We start from the raw sequence: 14,520 nt of genomic DNA, 5'->3' as shown, positions 1-14,520 counted from the left end.
ATAAATCAGTTCGGCAAAAGCATCAGAATTTTGAGGCGCATTCGTCAGTCATACAAAACGGGTGCTTACCACTACTCAACTTCTGTTTACCCATTCCTCTATTCCTGAAATACCTAACCTGTCCTGTTCTGCTCTCATTGATTGAGGCTCAATTGAAATACCACCTTTTCTAGGACATTCCCTGAGATCCTCTCAGTTTGTTTTGGCAGATGGTTTTGCGTCATCACCCCGCCCGCAGTGTGTGTTTGCCATTGAGCTGTGTACCTGGAATGACTTGTCTGTGGGTCAGAGAGGAGTGCCGGGCTGGAACGTCCTTTGTAGATGGGGTGATTCCCGGTGGCCCCTGTGGCTTTGACGACTGGCCATATAACCGACATTGAATAAATGGAATGCTAGCCCACCCTTACTGTCATTCTGGTCAAAGTAATTTTAGCCCATCAAGAAGCCCAGTATTGGGTATTTGACGAAGAAGTTTAACAAACTCGTGGGCCACGTGCCGTGGAGCAAATACAAAAACCAAAACTGAATGATAAAAAAAAATCGATAAAAATATAAAGTGAAATGGATAAAAACGAGGAAGAGACTGGCAAGAAGAATTAAAACCGACAGATTGGCTAAATCTTATGTGAACTGCTCCAGGTCTGATAGGTGTTTGGTGGCAGGGAAGTTTAAAGACGGGGATAAATTATCTTTCATTTTTCAAAGTAAAATTTGTATAGGAGGACACGGAAGAGAGATGACAGCAAAGCCTTTCCGATGCCTCTGCGCCAGCTCTCCCCTGTGGCTACTTAACCCTTCAAATAGCAGGTGGTTGGGCACAGATGGTGCTAATGGTGGTGGCGGTGGTGGTCTTGGGTGCAACACTGGATCCCCTAATGATGGTCAAAAAGATCTTTATCTCCCCATTTGCAGCATCACATTCCCAAAATAAGACTCACGTAAGACCTTCCTAAAGAGACCCGGAGGGAAACCTGATTTTCAGGGGAAGCTTGTAGTGAGGAGTGGAGGGGACGATGGTATTCAGAGAGAAGCTTAGGGAATCCAGACCATACTCAGTTCCTGTAAGTTAACAGGGTCAGGGGAACAGAGATCTTGAGCTTGGCCAGATCCTACTGTTTGCAGAGATGCGGGCGGCAATGTGTCCATGCCTGAGCCCTCATTTTGCCAGTCAGAGGGGGCAGGGCTCAGGTGTGGTTGATAATTCGCAGGGCAATTTCAGCACCCTGCAATAATCACCTTCCACAATGGCAGGTTATAGATCTTTGCTAATATTTCCCTTGAATTCCTTTAGAATTAAATATGCCTTTACTCTGATCCTGGTCCTTTGTGTTTTATTGGGTTGACCAGTTGGAACTCTGCCCTTGGCTACTCTGTGAGAGATGAATTTTAGTGAATAGAATGATTACAAAAGGACCCCAGATAATTGGAACTGGAACCACGAAGGGATTAAGTGAGACTTACCAAGAGCAGATACTCTTGGGAAGGCAAAACAAGTGCATCAGGCACACAAGCAAGCAGGCAAATGGATAAACCCCGAGAAAACTGATACGGGAGAAACGGCTAAATACCTGTGCAAGCGAAGATGGGATGGAATTCAGAAGCTTAATTGGACGCTCATGTCTGCTCCTATTCTGGAAATGTGTGAAATTACAGTCAGTAGAGAGAGAAGCATTTCTGAGAATGGTATTAGAGTCAAACGTAAGAGGAATGCAGAGGATTTCAGAGGTTTCATAAGAATGTCATAGTGATGTTGAAAGGAATAAATCAATTGGAAATAGTTTACCTGTGAATAGATGATCAAGGAAAGGCTTCCAGGAATTTATAATCTATTCTGGAAAGTAAGACAGTAATAGAATGGTATGAAGCCACGATTACTGAACTGAGGTTCGGGCTCATCATTGAGTGTCACTTCAGGGCATACAGTCAGTGGGTTTGGGACACATGAAACAACCTATTTAGAAAGAAATGAGATTTAATCTGACTTTGTTAGGATGTGTAGGATTTAGATGGGCACGGAGTGAGGGGTATATTGGGATAATCCATGTGAGAAATCACGAATCAATTTAAATTTATTTATTTATTTTTAAAAAGATTGCATTTATTTATTTGACAGAGAGAGAGAGAGATCACAGGCAGCAGAGAGAGTGGGGAAGCAGGCTCCCCACTGAGCAGCGAGCCCAATGCAGGGCTCGATCCCAGGACCCTGAGATCATGACCCGAGCCGAAGGCAGACCCTTAACCCACTGAGCCACCCAGGCACCCTAATTTAAATGTATTTAATTTGGCATAATATAATTTGATTCTATAAGAAAGAATTTCCTATTAAAGGGTTTTAAGATTTTGGAATATATTGCTATGGATAGCTACATTGTATGGTGTTCTTCATTTTTTTTTTTTAATTGTTCCAATGCCATCGTAGATGAAGAAAGAAAAAGTTTCACAGTCTTCCTTCCTTCACTCAATTTTGTCAGGGTTTAGGTTCCCCCTGATTAAGTAAAGAGCTATATTTCACAGAGTAATTTATATTTATTTGAAAATTAATAAAATGCCTAGGCATAAAAATATTCAAATTTCATGCATACATCATTGGTTTTTGGAGTGAAGTAAGAGTAGCAGTCTTTTAAACAAATTATTTCTATTTTCACTGTATCACAGATTTTTTTTCTTTTAATTAAGAATCACACCAGACACTTTTTAATACTCTCCCCTAACTAGGTCCCTTACGTGTCTGAATTGCTTGTATTGCGAGTGAGGGGAATCACTTAATACAAGCTTATTAGACAACCGAGCAGCTTGAAAATCCCCCACTAGACCTTTCAGTAAGGTTTAATCAACCAGGTAAGACCCTGATGAGGCTAGCAATTAGACTTACTGTATTTTTAAAATGGAGATGCTGAGTTTCAAAATATTAAAATGGTATTTAAATACAGTGATGACGAAATTGGAGGTACTCTTGCTGCCACAAATCAGAACCTGCATCTCCCTCCAACCTTGTAGCTCATTACAGGGCTTTGTCGAATTAACAAGTATTAATTTGCTTCCAAATTGCCACGAGGAATTAAGCCTCGTTCAGTATTGCCGTGTGAATGGGAAAAATATTTATAGATAGCACACCGGAAACAATTAAATGCAATTTTTTTTTAACCCTCTATGTCTCTGAACCACATTAACATTTCTCTTTTAGTTGTCTCTTTAAAAAAAATGCATAATTTCCATATTTGTGCATATAGATGTGTACATAGAACTACGTGACTCCACAGTGAATCTCTGATGAGGCACAAAAATTCAAAACGTTTCAAATATATTCCCGATGATGGCTTCTCTCTTCATTCATTAGGTTTTGAGGAGGCAAGTGTAAGGGCAAATACATATTAAAATAAGAGATCTAGTCTCTGGGCGGAGAGTAAGAGAAGCGACTTTCCCCTCCCCTTTTCATAAAGCACGTGCTTTCAAAAACTTTCAAGTTCCTTCTAGGGCTCTTTAGAATGTTTATAAGTATTTTGAAAAGTTAAATAAGAGTCTGGCCAGCTTTACAACCCAGGATTATCTTTCTCAAGGACCTAGGAGCTGTATTGTTAGAATGAAATTATGAAGGAAGCAGGTGCCCCTTGCTGCAGTGTCCGTGGGAAGCCTGACTTCAGTGGGTCCCTCTCTCCAAGATGCAAAGCTAGCCCCATTCACAAACATATTAGTGGTTTATTTTTCCTCTGGATAGAGCCAATTAACTAACACAGATGGTCACCCCAACTGTATGGGTAGATGAACTCTGTGTGGCATATGGTCTTGTCAAGTCCTCTTACTTGAGGGCTAGTGATTGTTTATTTTGAGAACATGTGTGTAATGGACTGTATCCACTTGGAAGTATAAAAAGGGGGGATTTCTTGCTTTCTTTGCCATCTACAGGGTGGTGTGTAATTCACATCACATCCTGGTTTAATGCTTAGTAATAAAACTGGGTTCTTTCTCTTCTACTTTGTGGGAGGTTTTCTGAGTCAGAAGACATTCTGCTTTAATTCTTTAATTCTATTAAATTTCATTTACGTTTAGTTGATTCTGTTTCTCCAACACAAGCAACAGGCACCATTCTGGTTCTTCCTGGAGAGAGGGGATGTGTGTAAAATACCGGAGAGCTCCAAGGTGGTTGGAAAGCATGGGGAACCATGTTTTAGGGTTGTGGGGTTTTTTTTTTTTTTTTTTTTTCATGTTTTAGGTTTTTTATCTTGTCCTGGAAAGTGTGGATTAGTAAATGTGGGGAAGATTTTCAAATACACTGGAAAGCCTTGTCCTTCTTCTGCACTATTCTCAGATATAATCATTATCCGTTAAGTAAGGCATCTAGATAAACTATGTACATGCAGGCAGATAATTTGAAATGCACATGCTTTTTTGAATTTTCAAAAAAATCTTTCTTCATAGACGTGTTACGCACTTATAAAAGTGTACAACATACATGTACAACTCAAAGAGTTAGCAAAGCTGACCGATGTAGCCATGCCCCCAGTCCAGAAATAGAACTTGGCCCAAACCCCAAACCACAACCCCCCATACCCCTGAAATAACAGGGTGTACATCTCTCTCCATTTATGACTTCAGATATCACAGAAAATTGTTTTTGCCTGTTTATTAAGTTAGTACAACTGGAATCATGCAGTGTCTATCCTTTTGTGGTCTGGCTGCTTGAGCTCAAAATTATCTTTTTGAGGTTATGCTTGTAAGTGTGTAGCTACGGTTCCTTTTACTGCATTACTGTATGGGATTTCATTATATGGACAAGTTATTTGTTCATTTCAGCATTGACGGATTTGTTTTTTAGCCTGAGAAAATTATGACTAAAACTACTTGTAGATACTTGGGCAATGTCCTTTGGTGCATGCAGAGATGCAGTGCTGTTGGATACCTACTAGAAGTGGAAACGTTGGGTCCTAAATTAACTTCAGTAAGTGCCATTTTGCAAAGTGAATGTAGCAATCGACGTACCCCCAGCACAGCACGAGAGTTCCTAGTAGCTCACACACTCACCAAAGCTTAGTTGTAAATCTTGTCTTGATTTTAGCCATTGTCATGAATGTGTAGTGGTGCCTCACGCAAGTTTTACTTCAAATTCCCCAGATGACTAATGAGAGTGAGCACATTTTCATATGTTCCTTTGTATATCTTTTTGGTGAAATAATAACATTTTTTCTATTTTATGATTGAGTTATATATCTTTTTGTATTGATTTGAAGCAATGATTTATATATTCTGTACCCAGGTTGTCTGTTGGTTACATGTGTTGCAAACGTCTTCTCTTATTCCACGGTCTGATTTGTACTGTTTTAATCAGTACAAATCTTTAATCATCTTTAATCTTAATCATGTTTGATGAATAGAATTTTTAAATTTTGCTATACTCTAATTTATCAATCCTTTATTGCATGGTTAATATTTATATATATATATATATTCACACACATTTATTTATGATTTATTCATTTCCTTCAGTAATTGAGTACTTTTAGATTTAGTCTTATGTATTTTATTTTGTGTGTGCACATAAAATGATACCTTTTTAAAACTTAATTTCATAGTTGTTGCTGGTGTCTAGAAATAAAAATGATTTTTACATATTGACCTTGTAGCTGACAAATCTTTCAGACTCACTAGTTCTCATAGATTATCTGGAGATCCTGTTCCACTTTTTACATTCCTAAGCACTGATTCTTTGTGTAACAGTATATATTAGAGGTCATTTAATATTATTAGACACAGAGCTGGCTAATTCTTTTTAATGGCTGCTGAGTGTCTTACAGATAGGTACGTTACACATCAGTGGAGTAGAGACTCGGAACTCAGACTCCACGATTTGAATCATGATTTTACCGCTTACTAGTTGAGTGACCCTAGGAATGTCACTTAACCCCTCTGTGCCTCACTTGCTGTGGCAAGGATTCATACATTTGTGTTGCTCTTATCAACATGGTTTCAGTGACTTGTAAATGGGCGTGGAATTCCATATTCAGATTTTTTGCCAAAAAGGTTATACTAACTTATAGTCCTACCGGTAGTTTGTGGGAGTTCTGATTGCTTCCAATGTTTGTCGCCACTTGGTATTACCAAACCTTTATATTTTAAAAATCTTGTCAAAATTTGAATATTGACAAACCTAAAAATCATAAAACGGTATTTCATTATTGTTATAATTAGCATTTTTGTGATGACTAAGAAACCTACCATAGGCTTGATAATCATTTGGCTTTCCTGTAAAATGGTTATTCATTTTGGGGGTATATTTTTATTATGTTTTTTCTTTTTCTCATTAATTTAAAGGAATTCCTTAAATATATTGATACTTATTCTTTTTTGGTTTCATACATTGTAAACATATTCTTCCACTTCGTGATTTCTTTTCTATCTTGTTCATTTTGAATTTTGTTGCACAGAAATTACTCAATCTTTCATAATGTTTCATGCATTCTTGCCTGATATAAAAAAATCCTTTCCCATTTTGAAAACTTAAGATACTCATGCATATTATTTTCCAAAAATTCTACAGTAATACTTTGCACATATATATCTTTAATGTACCTAGAATTTAGTTTTGTGTATGGTTTGAAAATAGGGATCTAACTTCATTTTGCTTCCTTTCCACATGGATGACCGGCTGTCCCAGAGCAGATTATTGAAAGAGGTGTTCTTTCTTACCCACTGATTTGCAATGATAAATCTACCTCTAGCAAGTTTTGAAAAATATAGGGCTTCACTTCTGAGCATTTTTGGGTCCTGCTTGTCATCCTATGTTCGGGAGTCACTCTCTTATTTATTACAGTTTTATAATGTGACTCTTAGGTATACTGCCCCTCCTTCCAATGTTACTCTTCCTTAAGAATTTTGGCGATTTTTGGACATTGCAATTTGAATATAATTTTATTATTATTTATATTATTATTATTATTATTATTATTATTATTATTTTAAAGATTTTCTTTATTTATTTGACAGACAGAGATCACAAGCAGGCAGAGAGGCAGGCAGAGAGAGAGGGCTCGATCCCAGGACCCTGGGATCATGACCTTGGCTGAAGGCAGAGGCTTAACCCACTGAGCCACCCAGGTGCCCCTATTATATTATTATTTTTAAAGATTTTGTTTGTTTATTTGACATGGAGAGAGAGTAGAAACAGGAGAAGAAGCAGAGGGAAAGGGAGAAGCAGTCTCCCTGCTCAGTGGGAGGTGCGGGTCTCAGCGCCAACGCAGGACTCCATCCCAGGACCCGGAGATCATGACCTGAGCCGAGGGCAGATGCTTTTTAAAATTTTTAAAAAAATGTTATTATCATATTATGTTATCACCATATAGTGCATCATTAGTTTTTGTGGTGTTCATTGTTTGCGTGTAACACCCAGTGCTCCATGCAGTGCACGCCCTCCTTAATACCCACCACCAGGCTCACCCAACCTCCCACCCCCTCCCCTCTGAAACCCTCATTTTCTTTCCCAGGGTCCATAGTCTTTCATGGTTTGTCTCGCCCTCTGATTTCCCCCCATTCATTTTCCCCTTCCTTCTCCTAATGCCCTCCATGTTATTATTCCTTATGCTCCACAAGTAAGTGAGACCATATGATAATTGACTCTCTCTGCTTGACTTATTTCACTCAGCATAATCTCCTCCAGTCCCATCCATGTTGCTACAAAAGTTGGGTATTCATCCTTTCTGATGGAGGCATCATACTCCATAGTGTATATGGACCACATCTTCCTTATCCATTCGTCCGTTGAAGGGCATCTTGGTTCTTTCCACAGTTTGGCGACCGTGGCCATTGCTGCTATGAACATTGGGGTACAGATGGCCCTTCTTTTCACTACATCTGTATCTTTGGGGTAAATACCCAGGAGTGCAATTGCAGGGTCATAGGGCAGCTCTATTTTTAATTTTTTGAGGATTCTCCACACTTTTCCAATGTGGCTGCACCAGCTTGCATTCCCGCCAACTGACAGAGCCACCCAGGTGTCCCTCATACATTTTAGAATCAATTTGTCAAGTTTCTCCGAAACAGCAAAAAATAATACAAATTACTTGTTTTCATCTGAAAAGAATTGTTTTGGCTCTAGAGATCAATTCTGGGAGGGATTGACACCTTTCCAATATTGAATCTTCATTAATATACTTCTTGTTGTATTTAAAATTCCACATAGATACTGCACATCTTTGCTAGAGGTTTTCCTAGATAAATTACAGTTGTATTTGTTATTGTAAAGTTGAATTTTTAAAGATTTATTTTTGTTGTTGTTGCTATTTTACAGAAACGCAATTGATTTTTTACAATGTTCCTGTCATCAAACTTGCTGACCTGAGTTTTTTGTTCTAAAAGTTTGTAGATATGTTAAGATTTCCCATATATGCAATTATAACATATGCAAATAATGAGTCTTCCTTTTTCATTTCCAATATTTATGATTTTTTTATTTTTCTGTTTAGAAACTACAGTAGAGTACTGAGTAAAAGTAGTAATAGTAAGAATCTTCATAAGTTCCTGGATTTTTTTTTTTAAAGATTTTACTTATTTATTTGATAGAGATCACAAGCAGGCAGAGAGGCGTGTTGGGGGGTAAGCAGGCTCCCTGCTGAGCAGAGATCCCAATGCAGGGCTCGATCCCAGGGGACCCCAGGATCATGACCTGAGCTGAAGGCAGAGGCTTTAACCCACTGAGCCACCCAGGCACCCCTAAGTTCCTGGATTTTAAAAGGAAAGCCTCTCTATGTGTCATGATCGTGGTTTTTCTAGAAAGATACCGTAGTCACTTTTGGTAGTATCCTTCTATACCTATTTTGATAATAATGGTCTTTCTAAAGTTACGTAAAGAATTGGAACTTCATCTTGTGATTTTTATGTCTCTATTGAAATGTACTTAGGATTTTTTATTTAATAACAACGTAGTTGTATTAGTTTCCTAGGGCTGCCTGAAATTTCACAGACTTGGTGGCTTAAACAGCAGAAACTCATTGGCTCAGAGTTTCGGAGGTCAGAAGGCCAAGATCAATGTGTCATCTGGTTTGGTTTCTCAGGAGGCCTCCGTCCTTGGCTTGCATGTCATCTTCTCTGTGCTCACATGACCTTTCCTCTGTGTGACCTCAGTCATTATTGGACGGGGGCTCATTCTAAGGTACTTTATTTTAGCACAGTTGCCCTTGGAAGTCCTCATATTTAAATAGAGCTGCATTCTGGGGTGCTGGGGTTAGGACTTCAACATATGAATTTGGGGGCACACAATTCATCCTGCAACAGTGCTTCATGTGTTGAATTCTTTTTCATCTCATTGTCTGATGTCCCTGGAAATGTGAGCATGTTGGATTTCTAGAACCCACTTTGTTGCAGTGTAATTTGAGGGCAAGAATTACATTAAACTGTATAAGGAATGCATTTTGACAACTGCATACATCTGCAAAGCCAAATGTTTAGTTAAGATATACACCGTACCCAGATATATAACCGATTTTTTTCTTCATCGGTCCATTGGTGATATTTTTCCATTGTCTTTATGCATTGTTGAGTCTACTAGTTTAAATGCCATTTCTCTGAAAGTTATCTGCATTATTTATCACAATTAATATCCTTTCCGTTAATGAATCATCCTTTCTTCCTTCCTTCCTTCCTCTTTCTTCTTTTTCTGTGAAGAATAAATCCATACGTAGTGTATTTTGTGCTGCCGAATATGAGGAATTTTGTCTTTTTTGAGGAATCATATACTTTTATTATTTAATGAAAAATCTCCAAGATTACCCTTTTGAAAATTACCTCTTTCCCATTTAAATCAACTGTAGTCACCATGATTTACATTAGGTCCTTAGACTGTTCATCCGAGAGCTGAAAGTCTGTATCCTTTTACTAAAGTCTCCCTGCTTTAGCCATGCCCTGGCCCCTGGCAGCCACTTTTCTACTCTATTTCTATGCAGTTCTCCCTTCCTTCCTTCCTTCCTTTTTTTTTTTTTTTTTTAAAGAATCCACATATAAGGCACACCTGGGTGGCTCAGCGGGTTAAGCCTCTGCCTTTGGCTCAGGTCATGATCCCAGGGTCCTGGGATCGAGCCCCACATCGGGCTCTCCGCTCAGCAGGAAGCCTGCTCCCCCCCACCCCCAACCCCGCCTACAGCTGTCTACTTGTGATTGCTCTGTCTGTCAAATAAATAAATAAAATCTTTAAAAAAAAAAAATCCACGTATAAGTGATTCCAAGCAATATTTGTCTGTGTCTGTCTTGCTTATTTCACTTCATGATGCCCTCGAGGCCCATCCATGTCACTGAAAGAGCAGGATTTCCTTCTTCCTCAAGACTGAATAGTATCTCATGGTGCATATATATCATAACTCCTTCATTCATCCGTTCCCTGACAGACACTCACGGTGTTTCCGTATTGCGGCTATTGGGAAGAGCGCCGCAATGATGATGACCCTGCAGATATCGCTTTGAGATTCTGGGTTTCCTTTTCTTGGGGTAAATACCTAGAAGTGGAATTGCCAGATCATATGGTAGTTGTAATTTTAATTTTGTAAGGAGCCTCTCTAATGTCTTCCCTGCTAGCTGCATCAGTTTCTATCTCCACTGACAGCGAACCCGGGCTTCCTTTTCTCCACATTCTCAACAATACTTGCTATTTCTTTGTGATGAGAACTTTTCTAACAAGTCTGAGGCGCCGATGCTCTGTGGTTTCGGTTTGCATGTCCCTGATGATGAGTGATGTTGAGCTCCTTGTCATGGCTTTGTTGGCTATTTGCACATCTTTGGAAAAAAATGTCTATTTAGTTCTTCTGCCCATCTTTTTAATTGGATTGTTTGTTTTTGCTATTGAGGTGTTAAGTCTTCTTTATATGGTTTGACTATTAGCCCCTTATCCAATATATGATTTGCACATATTTTCTTCCTTTTTGTAGATTGCGTTTTTATTTTGTCAATCAATTTCTTTGCTCTTTAGAAGCTAGTCCTGGCGCGGGGGTTAGGTAGTTGAGAATTGTTTCTTGTTTGCTACGGTCCTGTGGGACCCACACACTCAAGTCCTTTTGGCCACCATGGCCAGGGGGTCAAGAGGTGCATCTTAGGAGTGATAGCCTTAGTAGCCAGAGGGTGAGACATGTCCATAACCTCCTTTTAGGGAGGTACCAGTGACCTAGAGTGGGCAGGACAGAGGTGCCCAGTGGCCTCCCCTATCTCTGGAGAGGATTGCAATTGGCCCCTGGATGTATGTTAAATGATGATGCCTGACCTTCAGGCTCAGTTTCTAAGACATGCAAATAGACCTCTTTCAGGTAAAGACTAGAAGATGGGCACGTCTGTCTTCTAGGCCCTGGGGTCTGGGCATGGTGCTCTGGGAACCTGCTAACAGCCATTTCTGTGTGCTATTGTCTTGTGGGTCTCAGGGACACAAAGCCACTAGGCTTTCAGGTTTAGGTGTTTTGGGCCCATTCCTCAGGTGAAAGTCTTAGAAGTTGGGATCCAGACCCTTCTTCTCTCCTCGGGGTGAAGCTGGGATTTAAGTTCCTTCCTGATTGTATGTCACTGGGCTGGGTGTGAGGTTTAAGGCGAGAGAGTATCTCCTGTTCCTACGCAGTGTGGGCTTTCTCTTGTTCACTCAGCGTGTAGGCGTTGCTCAGCTGGTGTCTGCATTTCTTTCACAGGGAATTGTTCTGTGTGTGGCCGTAGATTCAGCGTGTCTCTGGGAGGAGGTGGGTTCGGGAGCCTCCTGTGTCCCCGTTGGACTGGAACCGTCCTCTCTCAGTTGGAAAGCTTTTTATTAGCCATTCATTACATTTTCTTATTTTAATTTCTGTATCTATTAAACTCTCATATTTTTTCTTGTCTGTTTTCATTTTCTGCTCAATTCAGAGTCATTTTCTCAGATTAATATTCAGATTCACTGGTTTTCTCTTCTTTTCAGCTCTAATTGACTGCTTAGCCCGTTCAATTAATTTTTTACTACGATTTTTATATTTTTTAATATTTAAGCTTCTGTTTTCTTTAAATAGGCCTTTTTTTTAAATAGTCTATTGATCTGGGATTTTTCTGTTGTTTTTTATTTTTTTGTGAATTCTTTTATGTCTTAGTTGTCCGAACTCATTATATTGGCTCGTAGTTCCTTGAGTATTCGCTTTTTAAAATAAATCTATTTATTTATTTATTTATGTGGTAGAGCGAGTGACATTAGTGGGGGAAGGATCAGCGAGAAGGACAAGCAGACTCCACTGCTGAGCCCAGACAGAGCCTGACGTGGGGCTCAATCCCGTAACCCCGCAATCATGACCGGTGCCGAAACCAAGAGCCAGGCGCTCAACCTGCTGAGCCACCCAGAGAGCCCAGTTCATGAGTCTTTCTTCCTGCTACCTGCTGTGTAAACTGCTTCGTACTGAGGTGGGTTGTTTTCCAGTATGTTTCATAAGATTTGCAAGAAAATCTTTAGTGCAAGTTTATTTGCAGTGAAACTTTGGTGCTATGGAGAGGGCATGCCTCTGAAGAAAAGCATTTTATTTATCTATTTACTTATTTATTTATTTTGGTCTGGGCTTCTCTGGGGCTGCAGATTTCTCAGAAGTTCAGACTGCATTTAATGTGGACTTCTTGAAGTTGGGATTCCTAGATTAGACTTGAAATTTAGGCCTCAGGCCTATTGTATTTATGAATCTCCAGGAGATTTTTAATTTTCCTGACCAGAGCCCAGGCTAAACCAGGCGAAAACTATTTTAGGTCCTCTTCTGTCAGTGTGAACAGTTTTCCCTCCTATTTCATACTTTTACTGAGTCTCCACCTAAAGTATATGTGGGGTTCTTAGTAACAATTCCTGAAGGCCTCCTGGCCTGTCCTTGTGGGTGGTTTTTACTCAAGCTCCAGCTTACTGAGAGCAGCAGAATTTCCCTGATAGTCACAGCCTCAGATCGTGGGCTTCACCACACGTTGTTCTCTGAGGATTTTCTCATACACACACACACACACGACACTATTTTTGTGCATTTCTAAAAGTTTGGTGTTGGGAGACTTTTCGTGAGTTCATGCTGGGTTCCTCCTCCTGAGCGGTGAGAATTCGAGGAATGACAGTTATGTGCTTCGTAGAGGGATTTCAGGGGTCCTTACAGACCAGGTGAGTGAGATTTTGCTGGATCGTTGGCTACCATCTCCTGGGACTCTTTAATAAGAGGCATCTGGTGGCCCTTTCCTGGTTTCCAGGTTCCACAAAGACCAAATGTCAAATAATGTTTCCCCAGAATCAGTAGATGGAGAAGCAGTAGCTGCTATTCTTTGAAAAGGCTCTGGGCAGTTTGTCAATGTCATGGTCAAGGCCATGCCACTGCGAACAGTAGCTTGTGGAAAGGACTGGCACGGCATGTGTCATGCTAAGTACCTTCTGTATGCTTTCAGTCAGAGGGAGGGGCTGAACTGCATTTCCTTCCTTGGAGACCCTCAGGTGGCTTGGGGAGACTTCTGTTACATGACCCAGCAGGGCACTCCGATTCACATCCTGTCTTAGTTGTTTTTCCTTCTAAGGCTGGTGGGCGGAATGGCTGTTCTTCACAAGCCACACTCACTCCTTTGCACTAAATCAAAATGTGCATTAGTTGCCGAGTTCAGAAGTTATTAAATATCTTCCTGCATTCCCGGGTCTTTTTAAATTAAGTTACAGTATTCAGTTAACAGTATTATTTTTCTATTTGAAAAAGCTAACAACATTATTCAGCATGACCCTCTGTATTATAACAAAGCATAATATCTTGTGTACAGACTTCTCTAAAGCAAGGTTTTTCCAAATCTGTTGTAAGGATTATCTTTAAATGTGTGGCTTAGCTCATGGAGAAGGGGCGCTCTAGGAATTTGAGACCTTCTGGGTTTGGGCGATCTGGGGTTATCTGGGTCATGGAGAAATATGAAGAAGAGAAGCTGACATTATTTTTCCTCTCTATATTCACATTGGTACGTATCTTTGTTTTTTTTTTTTTTAAAGATTTTATTCATTTATTTGACAGACAGAGATCACAAGTAGGAAGAGAGACCGGCAGAGAGAGAGAGGAGGAAGCAGGCTCCCTGCTGAGCAGAGAGCCTGATGTGGGGCTCGATCCCAGGATCCTGAGATCATGACCCGAGCTGACGGCAGAGGCTTTAACCCACTGAGCCACCCAGGCGCCCCGGTACGTGTCTTTGAATCAACGTAGTAGCCTTTGATTGCATAAGGAAATGTGTATAAATGAAAGTGTAAAATGAGTTAGGAAATGGGATATGGACACTTTACCAAGAAGAAAAGCTATTTATATTTGTCTTTCCATTTATTCATCTCAGATATTTTAATTTTATATGTTGGACACTACGAGGTCGAAATGTCCAAATGCGTAATTTGGCTCTTTTCTCAAGGAACTCATATTTTGAAAAGAGAATAAACACTGTGTGTGTGTGTAATCATCAGGAAAGAAATCATAAATGATTTATGTATATAATGTGTATAAATGATTATGTATATAAAAGGAAAAAACCTTTACAGGCAGACGGAACAATGTATTTATAAAGATGTAC

The 14,520-nt window shown here is 39.8% G+C and overlaps 1 long non-coding RNA gene across 3 annotated transcripts in view; it reads left to right on the top strand.

The window, feature by feature from the left end:
* The window catches only part of LOC131820508 (uncharacterized), a 163,639-nt gene that overhangs the window by 127,140 nt on the left and 21,979 nt on the right, over positions 1-14,520 (top strand). For all 3 annotated transcript variants that reach the window (XR_009349668.1, XR_009349666.1, XR_009349667.1), the window contains 2 exons: positions 12,158-12,375; positions 13,980-14,141. This is a non-coding gene — a long non-coding RNA (uncharacterized LOC131820508). The remainder of the gene's footprint in view (positions 1-12,157; positions 12,376-13,979; positions 14,142-14,520) is intronic.

Source organism: Mustela lutreola, chromosome 18 (assembly GCF_030435805.1).
Source record: "Mustela lutreola isolate mMusLut2 chromosome 18, mMusLut2.pri, whole genome shotgun sequence".
Taxonomy (NCBI): Eukaryota; Metazoa; Chordata; class Mammalia; order Carnivora; family Mustelidae; genus Mustela; species Mustela lutreola.
The sequence above is the reverse complement of the archived record's forward strand: the minus strand, read 5'-3'. Positions and strand labels throughout refer to the sequence as shown.